Raw genomic sequence first — 12,219 nt, forward strand, 5'->3', positions numbered from 1 at the left:
CAGTAACCTTGCTAATCCCCTAATGTTCTCAGAGTTTGTTATTTGTCCCGAAAAGGGCACAACTGATTTTGCTATATCTCCCAATACTTGCCCAGGGGTATCTCCGTTCTTGTCCCGCCGAGGGTGAGCCTTAGAAACCTCCAATGTACTAGCTACAAATACCCCGGGTAACAGGATTCCTAAATAACAGGTTCCCTGCCAATCCTTGGGCAACCAGGGAAATGCTAAACTACCACAAACAAAATAAACAGGCCCCCCTACATACAGAGGCCTGTTTTCTCCAGTCAAATTTACAATATTCATACAACCTTCAAAATCTCCCATTGGCCGAGTGCCATTTCTTTGTACACAAAAGGGGACCGAGTCAGGGCTATGATTTATAGAGTAAGAAGGAGGTCCTTATTGCCTATCGGAGCCATTTTAAAGGAAATTAAAGTTTGAAAAGGAAGAGACAGTTTATCAGACGGCCTAATAGAAGCGACATTAGGTTTACTTCTATTCGCAAAAAGCGAGCATCCCAGGGGAGTTAATTCACGTTTCTCGAAATCATTCAAATTAGTTCCATCAAAGTTCCCTGAGATGCTATCATTCCAACGGCCAAAGAATAGTGCTCTAAGAGAGGCATAGCAAGCAGTTGTTAAAGGTAAAGGGTGAATATACCATCCTAGTCCCTTGTTCCCATGTTGCGGTAAATGAGTGCAAATCCAACAATTACTCTTATTAAAAATGGCATGCGTTGCATTCATTACTATCATTAGAGTGTTATTATGATACTTTTGTCTATGTTGGGAGTCTCTAGGGGACAGAGTGTGAAGGTGTACAGAGGGAGTCGAAGCAGTTGGTACAATTTCGGTCGGTAGTAGAGGTTTTAGAGGATAGATTTCTTCAAAGTACCAAAGTCCTACAGCTGTAATTGCAAAAATAACAATTATCATTATCAAAACACAGCAATACGTTTTCGGGGCCCAGGCACATTGTTCATTGTCCAAGTTGGTCACCCCCTTATTCACAAGTCCAGTGCGGGGAGCAGCAGTGGAGGTAGCAGGCATTGTAGTTCCTCAATCGACGACCCCAATGTTCGTTGCTGGCGACGCTACGGTCGCGCGATTTCTTAGTCCTTCCCAACCCTAGCCAGCAGAATCCCTTTTTCTTCCTGTTGTTCAACAGAAACTTTCTTATACAAAAGAAAACTTTCAATCACTTCTCTTTCCCAAATGCACGGAAAGACCCGTGCCGTAGTTCTATTTTCTTCGTCGAAGATGGTACCTGGTGGTACCCAAGATTGTTTGATCCGAAAACAAGGCATCGTCACTTCCTGAGGGAAGCGACGTATCAGAGGCGACGGAAGTCGCAGAACTCGAAACAGTGTTTTCCGGAAGTGATTTTTCAAGAGAGTGCAGAGACAAAATGGACTGTTCCCCAAGCTCCACGGGCTCAGAGAAATTCTCAGAGGCACTCACAGCGCTGTTTGCTACTCCAAAATCAGAGACTGTAGCATCAGCGAGGGGTTCTGCTTCTTCTGTAACGTGTGGCGTCGGGTAAGGAAGTTTCTTGACGTGCGTCGCGTGGATCCAGTGTTTCTTCCCCGCCACCCACACTGCTATCCGGGTGACCAACAACACCTGGTAGGGTCCCTTCCAACGAGGAGCGAGACAGGAAGACCTTTCATAGGCTTTCACTAGGACCCAACTTCCAGGCTGTATATCGTGTCCTGGGCCCATGAACCGTACAGGTAAAGCTGAATGCACCTGGTGATAAATGAAATACAGGTTTTTAGTTAACTGGTTACAGTAGTCTACAAGCAATACATTTTCCACCTCTCTCAGGGCTTTAGGTTTTGGGAGACCGGATCAAGGGCGGAGGAGTAGTAGCCGCACAGCCTATTCTTCCCTCCGTGTTCCTGTGTTAACACAGCCAAAGCACATCCATCACATTCATGCACAAACAACACAAAGGCCTTGTCATAATTTGGAGTACCCAGAACCGGTGCAGAGCATAACGCGGTTTTGAGAAGCTCAAATGATCGTTGATGTTCCGATTTCCATGGCAGTGGCAGAGAAATGCCCTTCTTCGTCAAAGCCAACATCGGTTTTATCACTAGCGAAAAGTTCGGGATCCACAACTTACAGTAAGAAGCCATACCTATTAAGGCTCTGACTTCCTTCTGTGTATTTGGAACAGACATGCCAGAAATGTGTTTTATTCTTTCAGGTGTCAATCTCCTCCCCTCCTTTGACAGGAGGTACCCTAAATAGGCGACCTCCTGACAACAATATTGAAATTTGTTGAGCGAAGCTTTATGACCATTTTTGGCTAGATGAACAAGCAACAGTATAGTGCCTTCTTTACAAGCACTTTCAGAGTCTGCAGCCAAAAGCAAATCATCAACATATTGAAGCAGTGTACAAGTAGGTGGCAATTCAAGGGTGTCGAGCTGCTCTTTCAAAGCTCTTCTATAAATGCTTGGACTTTCAGTATACCCTTGAGGTGCCCTAGTAAATGTAAATGAGCGTCCCCCCAAGGTAAACGCAAACAAATATCTACTTTCCCTATGTATAGGAATGCTAAAGAAAGCATTTTTTAAATCCACAACGCTGAAGTGCGTAGCCGTAGCAGGGATCATTGTCAATATCGTCGTCACATCAGGCACTATTGGAAATTGTGGGGCGACAACTCTGTTAATAGCACGAAGATCAATTATGAACCGGTATGGGATTGCATTGTCGCCTTAGTAGAGAGACCGTACATTGGAATACTTCGGCTTTTATATCCTTTATCCAGCCCTTGGCCAACCCCCTCGCGGGTTAACCATTCTTGGGATCAGGCCTAGAGTTCCTTGCCAGGTCAATCCTATAACTTATGCGTTTTGATCAGTTCCGCTGATACAGTTGTTCATTTACACATAGGTCAGCAATAGGACAAGGTCTCAGTTCGCGACCCCGACAAGTGGCCTGCAGGCATATTAATTATTCGTGTGTGCGGAGGTCACAACGGCCAGAATCTCACTCAGAATGTCACTCAGCCTCCATTTTGATGTTCAGGGTGACTTCCACATTACAAGAGAACCTAAAATGGCGGCTAAATCTAAGATGGCGACTTACATTACTTTTCGTTAAGGTCAAGACCTTTCCGCGGAATCTATTTACAGGATATTTTAGACAACTTGGCGTAGGCCAATACACATTCAATTACTGCGATAGGAGGCATACTATTATTTCAATTCCAACAGTTCAATGGGGCACAGTCAACCCAACAGTGATCAGAATCATATAGGCAATACAGGCACAGTCAAGGGATATGCCTGTTTTGCCTTTTGTGTGTAACTTGGGCCGAGAGAAGGCTATATTGTTAAGAGGGGTGCGAATGTGATTCAGTAGTGACCCAAACAGCAAGGTATTACAGCTCAAAATAAAGATAATGTCCAATAAAAGTTATATGAAAAAGTATATACTTTAATTAAACATGCCATCTGCAAGATAACTAAATAGAAAAACTGTACAAAACCACCCCAGTGAAAATAATTGATGTTATGCAAGAAAAGAGAGAATGCAGCACTCTGTTCTTTAAATATGATATGTCTTAATGAAAAAGGTGCACAAGGAACCTAACCAGCCTCTAGGGTCCAAAGTGGACCAAGGGAGTGCAGTTATGGGCCAATAGTGCCTCCTTGGCACTTCGGTTATGGTGAGCCAGGCTGTTTGATGCTGTTTGTGCAGTTTGAGAATGTTCTGGTTTGGCATTCATTTTGACCTAGATGGGGAGTGGTGGTGAGCAGGGTCGCACAGGAACTCCTTGCGATTCAAAGTCGATACTCGATACTTGAAGGTGAGCGGATCGTGAGGGCCACTAGGTTCGGTTCAACGGTTACTTAAAAGAGGCTGGGGACTGGATGCGCTGGTCTACTGGATCAGTTTCATGAGGTTGTTGAGGAGTTGTGGATCGTGCGGCCCACCAGGGTTGGTTTGACAGTTGAGTAGATAGTGAAGACGCAGGAGACTTGATGTGCATGTTCAGTTTAAGCAGTTCGATGGGGCGCCCTATGCTCAGGGATCAGGATTCATCAAGGTCGTTTTGACTGGTGATAACAATCGGCAGCGAAGATGCTCATGTGGCGAGTAACGCTTCGAAGGCGGCTGATGCAACAAAGTGCTTGTTCAAACAAAGGCCACGATTCACTCAGCTAGCATGGTGCAGTGGTGAACAGGTTCGGACATGCAGTGTGAGTTTGAAGAGTTTAGCCAGTGCCAAAGGCTGCTCTGGTGGGTCCTGACGGTTCGAGATGTAGTGAACTCAGTTTGACGCCAGTTCGACCCGTTTGGTGCAAGTAAACACAGGACCCTTGGCTCCCTTGGTTCGCAGGATGCTGTGAGTACCACTCTGGGATCTCAGGAACAAGCTCAGTCCTTGTTCTCAGGCTCCCAGCAAGGGAAGCATATGCACACTGTCAGGGGTGCTTCACCGTGATAAGGCCCTGGGCAGCAGTGTGACTGGCAGAAATGCACATCTTGTTCCACCAGCAGGTTCACCCCCAATGTTCCCTGTCGATGGGTAGGGAAAGGAGCTTGCCTCTGCCTTAGACACTCAGTCTTCAGCTCATTGATGAAGGGCTCTGGAAAGTCAACTCTCCTAACAGAGCTCCAACAAAATTCTTAGATGTTTGTTCCAAATTTAATCTGAGAAGTGGTGGGAGACCCCTTATTTTAAAGGCAAAAGCCCTGATGTGATTGGACTAAAGCTAGCCTGCTTAATGGGTTCAACCCATGTTCTTGTTATAATTTATATTCAATCTATTTCATTAGCCTAATTGTCATTATCTTTTCCACACAAGCCTCTGAGTTGTATTCCTGCGTAAGAGTGAATTTCGCTTTCTGGTAATTAACCTTTTAGTTATTATTTGTCCAGTAAGAATTAATTGCAGTCCTGGTGAAGGTGTGCTAAATATTAAACATTGAAACATCTAACTTATGTTGATTTATGACATTTTCTAAAGAATTCTTTCTCTTGACCTTTCATTATAATATCCAAAATATCATGCGTATATTTGTGTTGCATTCATTTCTTTGTCTTTACATTTTGAATTTTGGATTCCCCTGTTGCATTAAGATTTATGTTATCCCATTTAGTACTGTGAAAACATTTGGGAGATTGCTGTCGAAGTATGATAGACTTTCTTAATATTCAATATCATATGCACAAATGTTTTTTGTTGTTGGAATTGTGTATATGTTGCTAAATATTTCGAAAAAATAAGAAGTGGTTTCACTTCTTCCAAAGAAGGATGGCACTCTCAAGTTGCGGTCGTACGCCAGTTCAGGAAATCAGCCCATCAAACAACAGCGAGTTCGTTCACTTATCCAGTTTTATTAGGCATCAAGAAGAGACAGATTTGTCACGGTACAACGCGTTTCGCAGCGCTCCTGCTGCTTGATCACGTACACAAAAACAGTTGCACAAAGCCATTAAATACAAGTACATGCGAAACTCTATGGTTCCATTGAGTTTTTGTGTGTGTTGTCCATTTTCCCTTTCTACCCTACTAAGGTTCTATGACTTTACTTAGTGAATACATTCGGCCATTTTGGAATTGGTTTTGTGTACATTACAACACTGGTTTATAAAGTGCTTAGTGCAGGAAAGAAAAAATGTGTATTGTGGTTACATTTCTTTCATATTTTGTTTTATATAGAAGAATAAGTAAAAACCCTTTTGTGGTTTGCAACTGCCTGAGATCTTTATAAAATACAATATTTCTTCAATTTTTCCATGTTAGCAATACATTGATTATTAAGCTAATACCAAACTCGTTGAATTTTTTAAGTTTGTATACAAATCGTATTCGGTCAATGTGTAAAGTGCATCGTGCTTGTGCAAATTATTTTCTAATAAAATCCATTGCCGAAAAAAGATTTTTAGCTGCAAAATGCTGACATATAGTTAAAATTGGACAGATTGCAAAACATCAAGGTTACCTTATTTTGATTTACCAAAAATATGCGACCACTATACACAAAAATGATTGAACAATAAAATAAACCAGTTAAAACCTTATTTAAGCAATGTGCAGAGAGGCTAAAGTGCATAGTGCATTGTGCAAACAAAAATGAATAGCTGCCACAGTTTTTATTGCTTCTCTATCACGATTTGGCCCAAGACTCAGTTATATGGGGAGAAAGATTTACAAATAGTTCATTCTCAATCTTTCCATTTCAGACTTCGCATGAAGAATATATTTTTGGAAATTAAAATTTTACATACAATGTTTTTAACAAATAAAAAAGACTTTTCGTAAAATATTATTTTTAAATATTTTTCTACTATCTTGAAGTCCAGCTTTCAAGGCATTCTAAATGTAACTTTGTAATCAAAGACATTTTTAGAGTACACAGAATTTAAGCAATGTATGTTCCAAGGAAGGTATATAACTCTTCATCTAAATTATGCCCCTTGGGCTTTTTGGTTGCAAGATCCAAAATAAACCTAGTTTCCATCTGACGGAGCTCTAATTCTCGATAGCCCCCACGTGGATTCTCTTTCACATGGTGTATTCCAAAAAACCTAAAACCTTCCAGTTTACTTTGGTGGACATCTCTAAAATGGACTGCCATAGGGTAGGAAGTATCTACATTCTTTGTGGCTCTGTTACATTTAACTTTTTTGTGTGATGCCTTATGCTGTTGTATCTATTTGCTATAAACATTTTTGCACAGAACATCTACATATATTTTCTGTATGAATATTGTGAATTTTTACTAAGGATAGGCTTCCAAAGCCTAAACAGATTTTTAATTTTGATTGATTTGTACACTGTGTACACTATTTCTAATCACAAAAAAAGACATTGATTATTGTGAGGTTCAATTTATAAGGTACCTGATTTTGTATTTGGGTAAATCACTATTAAGTTAATGTTTATTTATTTACAAAGTACACAGCACAAACTAAGGCCCGAAAGCATCTAGGCGCTGGTATTTAGCAGCACAGAGAAAAAGCTCTTTACCAAATATACACACTGAAAAGATAAAAACAGATGGGTTTTGAGCACCCTGTGGAAGGGAAGGTACTCCTGCATGACTCTCAGTGACAGAGGAAGTGAATTCCCTAGTAAAGGAGCCATGACTGAAAAGGAGCGCCCTCTCAACCATGTCTGCTGGTACCTCTGTATTTTAAGAAGTGACTGAGAAGCAGAGCCTAGCTGTTTAGTTGGATACTAGCGCTCTATCTTGATTGCTCTTAATTAATTCCCAATAGCAAAGTTACCTTGTTGAGTAGTATATTCAAGCATTCCTAGGTGAAGTATGGGTCCCTTCAGGTACAGTGACAGCACAGATAGGCCAGCCCAGCAATCCATAATGGTTACCACTATCCCTACTAAGTCCACAATACTTCCCCCTTCCTAACAGATAAGTGAGACATTGCATTTCCCACGAGTGAAAAGCAACAAGTCCAGAGTTAATGGCGGACAAAGAACAAACATTACCAGACCACAGAGGGAGAAGTGGAGAGGTCCAGAGGAAAAGGACGAGCTGCGAGACAATGGCCCTCATTACAACCCTGGCGTAGGACCATGGTGCTATTAGCACCATGGTCCATGCCGGATTCCGCCATGGTGGATGGCGGATTTACCGCCCCATTCCAAGGTTGGCGGGCGGTAAATCCCCATTCACCATTGCCCCTTCCCCATTCTCATTTTTGCCCCATAGGGCTCAATGGGGATGGGGAAGGCGCTAATTACGGCACCGTAAATTACGGTGCCGTAATTAGCACCAAGGTCGCTTAGCGCCTTGGACTTTAACGCCTGCAAAAAGCAGGCGTTAAAGTGTGAATCTGGTGTTAAGGGTTTAACGGCGCTGCAGCCTTTTACCAGATTTTGTCCATTTTGCAGGTTTTAAATGCGCTAAATGAATTAAACTTGGCAACCTTGGTGTTCTTTCTTTGTACCTTAACAAGGGATGATTCAACCTCCGCACTTTTGGGCATTTCCAGAATAGATAGCCGACCTTAGCTGCTTCAGTCTTGACTCGAAGCCAGACAGCCTCGTCCTGCAGTTCCAGGATTCTGCTTATTCTTGCTGCGACACAGTTTTCCCTTCCTGCTTCATGTGACTTGGCTTACTAAATTCATGATACCGATGTACAGCTTCTATATAATGGTGGCTTTGCCTGCATTCTATTCACTACTCATAGCCAGCTTCTATGATGACTTAATCTATCTTGCGGGAGACGGGCACACATATCAGGAAGGGGCAGGGGAGGATGCGCACTGCACACGGCGGCTGGGGGCCCTAAATGGAGCAGATTATGGGGAAAAAAGCGATCACGGGGCACTACTGGACTCACCTGCTTCACCGATGGAAAAGGGAAGCAGGTGGGGAGAGCCGGTCGCTAGACCTAATGCACAAGGCGAATTCAGCCAATCAGAGGGCGAGGTCGGGCGGTGGGTGCACAGACCAGGAAGGGACCGGAGTGGAAGCGCACTGCACACAGGGGCTGGGGGCACTAAATGGAGCGGATTCTGGCCAAAAAGAGGGTCGCGGGGCACTACTGGACTCACCTGCTTCACCGATGAAAAGGGAAGCAGGTGGGGAAAGCGGGTCGCTAGACCTAATGCACAAAGCAAATTCAGCCAATCAGAGGGAGAGGGGGCGCGGGAGGTGGGCGCACAGACCAGGAGGGGGCTGGGGAGGAATTGCACTGCACACTGGGTCTGGGGGCACTAATTGGAGTGGATTGTGGGCAAAAAGGGGGTCACAGGGCACTACTGGAGTTACCTGCTTCACTGATGGAAAAGAGAAGCAGGTGGGGAGAGCTGGTCGCTAGAACTAATGCACAAGGCGAATTCATCCAATCAGATGGTGAGGGCGGGCGACGGGCGCACAGACCAGGAAGGGGCTGGGGTGAAAGCACACTGCACATGGGGCTGGGGGCACTAATTGGAGCGTTTTCTGAGCAAAAAGGGGGTCACAGGGCACTACTGGACTCACCTGCTTCACCGATGGAAAAGGGAAGCAGGTGAGGAGAGCGGGTCGCTAGACCTAATGCACAAGCCAAATTCAGCTAATCAGAGGGAGAGGGCGTGCGGGAGGCAGGCGCACAGACCACGAAGGGACTGGGGAGGTAGCGCACTGCACACCGGGCCTGGGGGCACTAAATGGAGCAGATTGTTGGCAAAAAGCAGGTCGAGTGGCACTAATGGACTCACCTGCTTCACCGATGGAAAAGGGAAGCAGGTGGGGAGAGCGGATCGCTAGACCTAATGCACAAGGCAAATTCAGCCAATCAGAGGGCGAGAGCGGGCGGGAAGCAGGCGCACAGACCAGGAAGGGGCCGGGGAGGAAGTGGACTGCACACGGGCCCTGGGGGCACTAAATGGAGCAGATTCTGGCCAAAAAGCGGGTCGCGGGACATTATTGGACTCACCTTTTTCACTGATGGAAAAAGAAAAGGAGGTGGGGAGAGCGGGTCGCTAGACCTAATGCACAAGGCGAATTCAGCTAATCAGAAGGCGAGGGCAGGCGGGAGGCTGGCGCACAGACCAGGAAGGGGCCGGCATGGAAGCGCACTGCACACAGGGGCTGGGGGCACTAAATGGAGCAGATTCTGGCCAAAAAGGGGCACGGGGCATTACTGGACTCACCTGCTTCACCGATGGAAAAGGGAAGCAGGTGGGGAGTGCGGTTCGCTAGACCTAATACACAAGGCAAATTCAGCCAAACAGAGGGCGGGTGGGAGGCGGGCGCACAGACCAGGAAGGGGCCGGGGAGGAAGCACACTGCACACGGCTGCTGAGGGCACTAAATGGAGCAGATTCTGGGCAAAAAGGGGGTTGCGGGGTACTACTGGACTCACCTGCTTAACCAATGGAAAAGGGAAACAGGTGGGGAGAGCGGGTCGCTAGTCTAATGCACAAGGCGAATTCAACCAATCAGAGGGCGAGGGCAGGTGGTGGACGCTCAGACCAGGAAGGGGCCAGGGAGAAAGCGCACTGCACACAGGGGCTGGGGGCACTAAATGGAGTGGATTCTGGGCAAAAAAAGGGGGTCGCAGGGCACTACTAGACTCACCAGCTTCACCAATGTAAAAGGGAAGCAGGTGGGGAGAGCGGGTCGCTAGACCTAATGCACAAAGCAAATTCAGCCAATCAGAGAAAGAGGGCGCGTGAGAGGTGGGCGCACAGACCAGGAAGGGGCCGGGGGGGAAGTGCACTGCACACCGTGCCTGGGGGCACTAAATGGAGTGGGTTGTGGGCAAAAAAGGGGGCGGGGGGCACTACTGGACTCACCTGCTTCACCAATGGAAAAGGTGCGCAGGTGGGGAGAGCGGGTCGCTAGACCTAATGCACAAGGCGAATTTAGCTAATCAGAGGGCGACGGCGGGTGGGAGGCGGGCGCACAGACCAGGAAGGGGCCGGGGAGGAAGCACACTGCACACGGCAGCTGGGGGCACTAAATGGAATGGATTATGGGAAAAGAGGGGATCCCGGGGCACTACTGGACTCACCTGCTTCACCGATGGAAAAGGGAAGCAGGTGGGGAGAGCGGGTCGCTAGACCTAATGCACAAGGCAAATTCAGCCAATCAGAGGGCGAGAGCGGGCTGGCGGGAAGCAGGCGCACAGACCAGGAAGGGGCCGGGGAGGAAGCTCACTGCACACGGGCCCTGGGGGCACTAAATGGAGCAGATTCTGGCCAAAAAGCAGGTCGCGGGACACTATTGGACTCACCTGCTTCACTGATGTAAAAAGGGAAGGAGGTGGGGAGAGGGGGTCGCTAGACCTAATGCACATGGCGAAATCAGCTAATCAGAAGGCGAGGGCAGGCGGGAGGCGGGTGCACAAACCAGGAAGGGGCCGGGGTGGAAGCGCACTGCACACAGGGGCTGGGGGCACTAAATGGAGCGGATTCTGGGCAAAAAGGGGTCACGGGGCATTACTGGACTCACCTGCTTCACCGATGCACAATGGAAGCAGGTGGGGAGAGCGGGTTGCTAGACCTAATGCACAAGGCGAATTCAGCTAATCAGAAGGCGAGGGCAGGTGGGAGGCTGGCGCAAAGACCAGGAAGGGGCCGGGGTGGAAGCCCACTGCACACAGGGGCTGGGGGCACTAAATTGGGCAGATTCTTGGCAAAAAGGGATCACGGGGCTTTACTGGACTCACCTGCTTCACCGATGGAAAAGGGAAGCAGGTGGGGAGTGCGGTTCGCTAGACCTAATGCACAAGCAAATTCAGCCAATCAGAGGGCGAGGGCCGGTGGGATGCGAGCGCACAGACCATGAAGGTCCACCGATGGAAAAGGGAAGCAGGTGGGGAGAGCGGGTCGCTAGACCTAATGCACAAGGTGAATTCAGCCAAACAGAGGGCGAGGGTGGGTGGGAGGCGGGTGCACAGACCAGGAAGGGGCCGGCGAGGAAGCACACTGCACACGGCAGCTGGGGGCACTAAATGGAGCAGATTCTGGGCAAAAAGGGGGTCGCGGGGTACTACTGGACTCACCTGCTTCACCGATGGAAAAGGGAAACAGGTGGGGAGAGCAGGTCGCTAGTCTAATGCACAAGGCGAATTCAACCAATCAGAGGGCGAGGGCAGGTGGCGGACGCTCTGACCAGGAAGGGGCCAGGGAGAAAGCACACTGCACACAGGGGCTGGGGGCACTAAATGGAGTGGATTCTAGACCTAATGCACAAGGCGAATTCAGCCAATCAGAGAAAGAGGGCGCGTGGGAGGTGGGCACACAGACCAGGAAGGGGCCGGGGGGGGAAGCGCACTGCACACCGTGTCTGGGGGCACTAAATGGAGTGGATTGTGGGCAAAAAAGGGGGCCCGGGGCACTACTGGACTCACGTGCTTCACCAATGGAAAAGGGAAGCAGGTGGGGAAAGCGGGTCGCTAAACCTAATGCACAAGGCAAATTCAGCCAATCAGAGGGCGAGGGCGGGCGGCGGGCACACAGACCAGGAAGGGGCCGGGGTGGAAGTGCAGTGCACACAAGGACTGGGGGCACTAAATGGAGTCGATTCTGGCCAAAAGGGGGTCGCGGGGCACTACTGGACTCACGTGCTTCACCGATGGAAAAGGGAAGCAGGTGGGGAAAGCGGGTCGCTAAACCTAATGCACAAGGCAAGGCTGGTGCACAGCCCAGGAAGGGGCTGGCGAGGAAGCGCACTGCACACCAGGCATGGGGGCACTAAATGGAGCAGATTGTGGGCAAAAACCAGGTCGCGGG

The sequence above is a fragment of the Ambystoma mexicanum genome, chromosome 1q, assembly GCF_040938575.1.
Source record: "Ambystoma mexicanum isolate Mex_15411 chromosome 1q, UKY_AmexF1_1, whole genome shotgun sequence".
NCBI lineage: Eukaryota > Metazoa > Chordata > Amphibia > Caudata > Ambystomatidae > Ambystoma > Ambystoma mexicanum.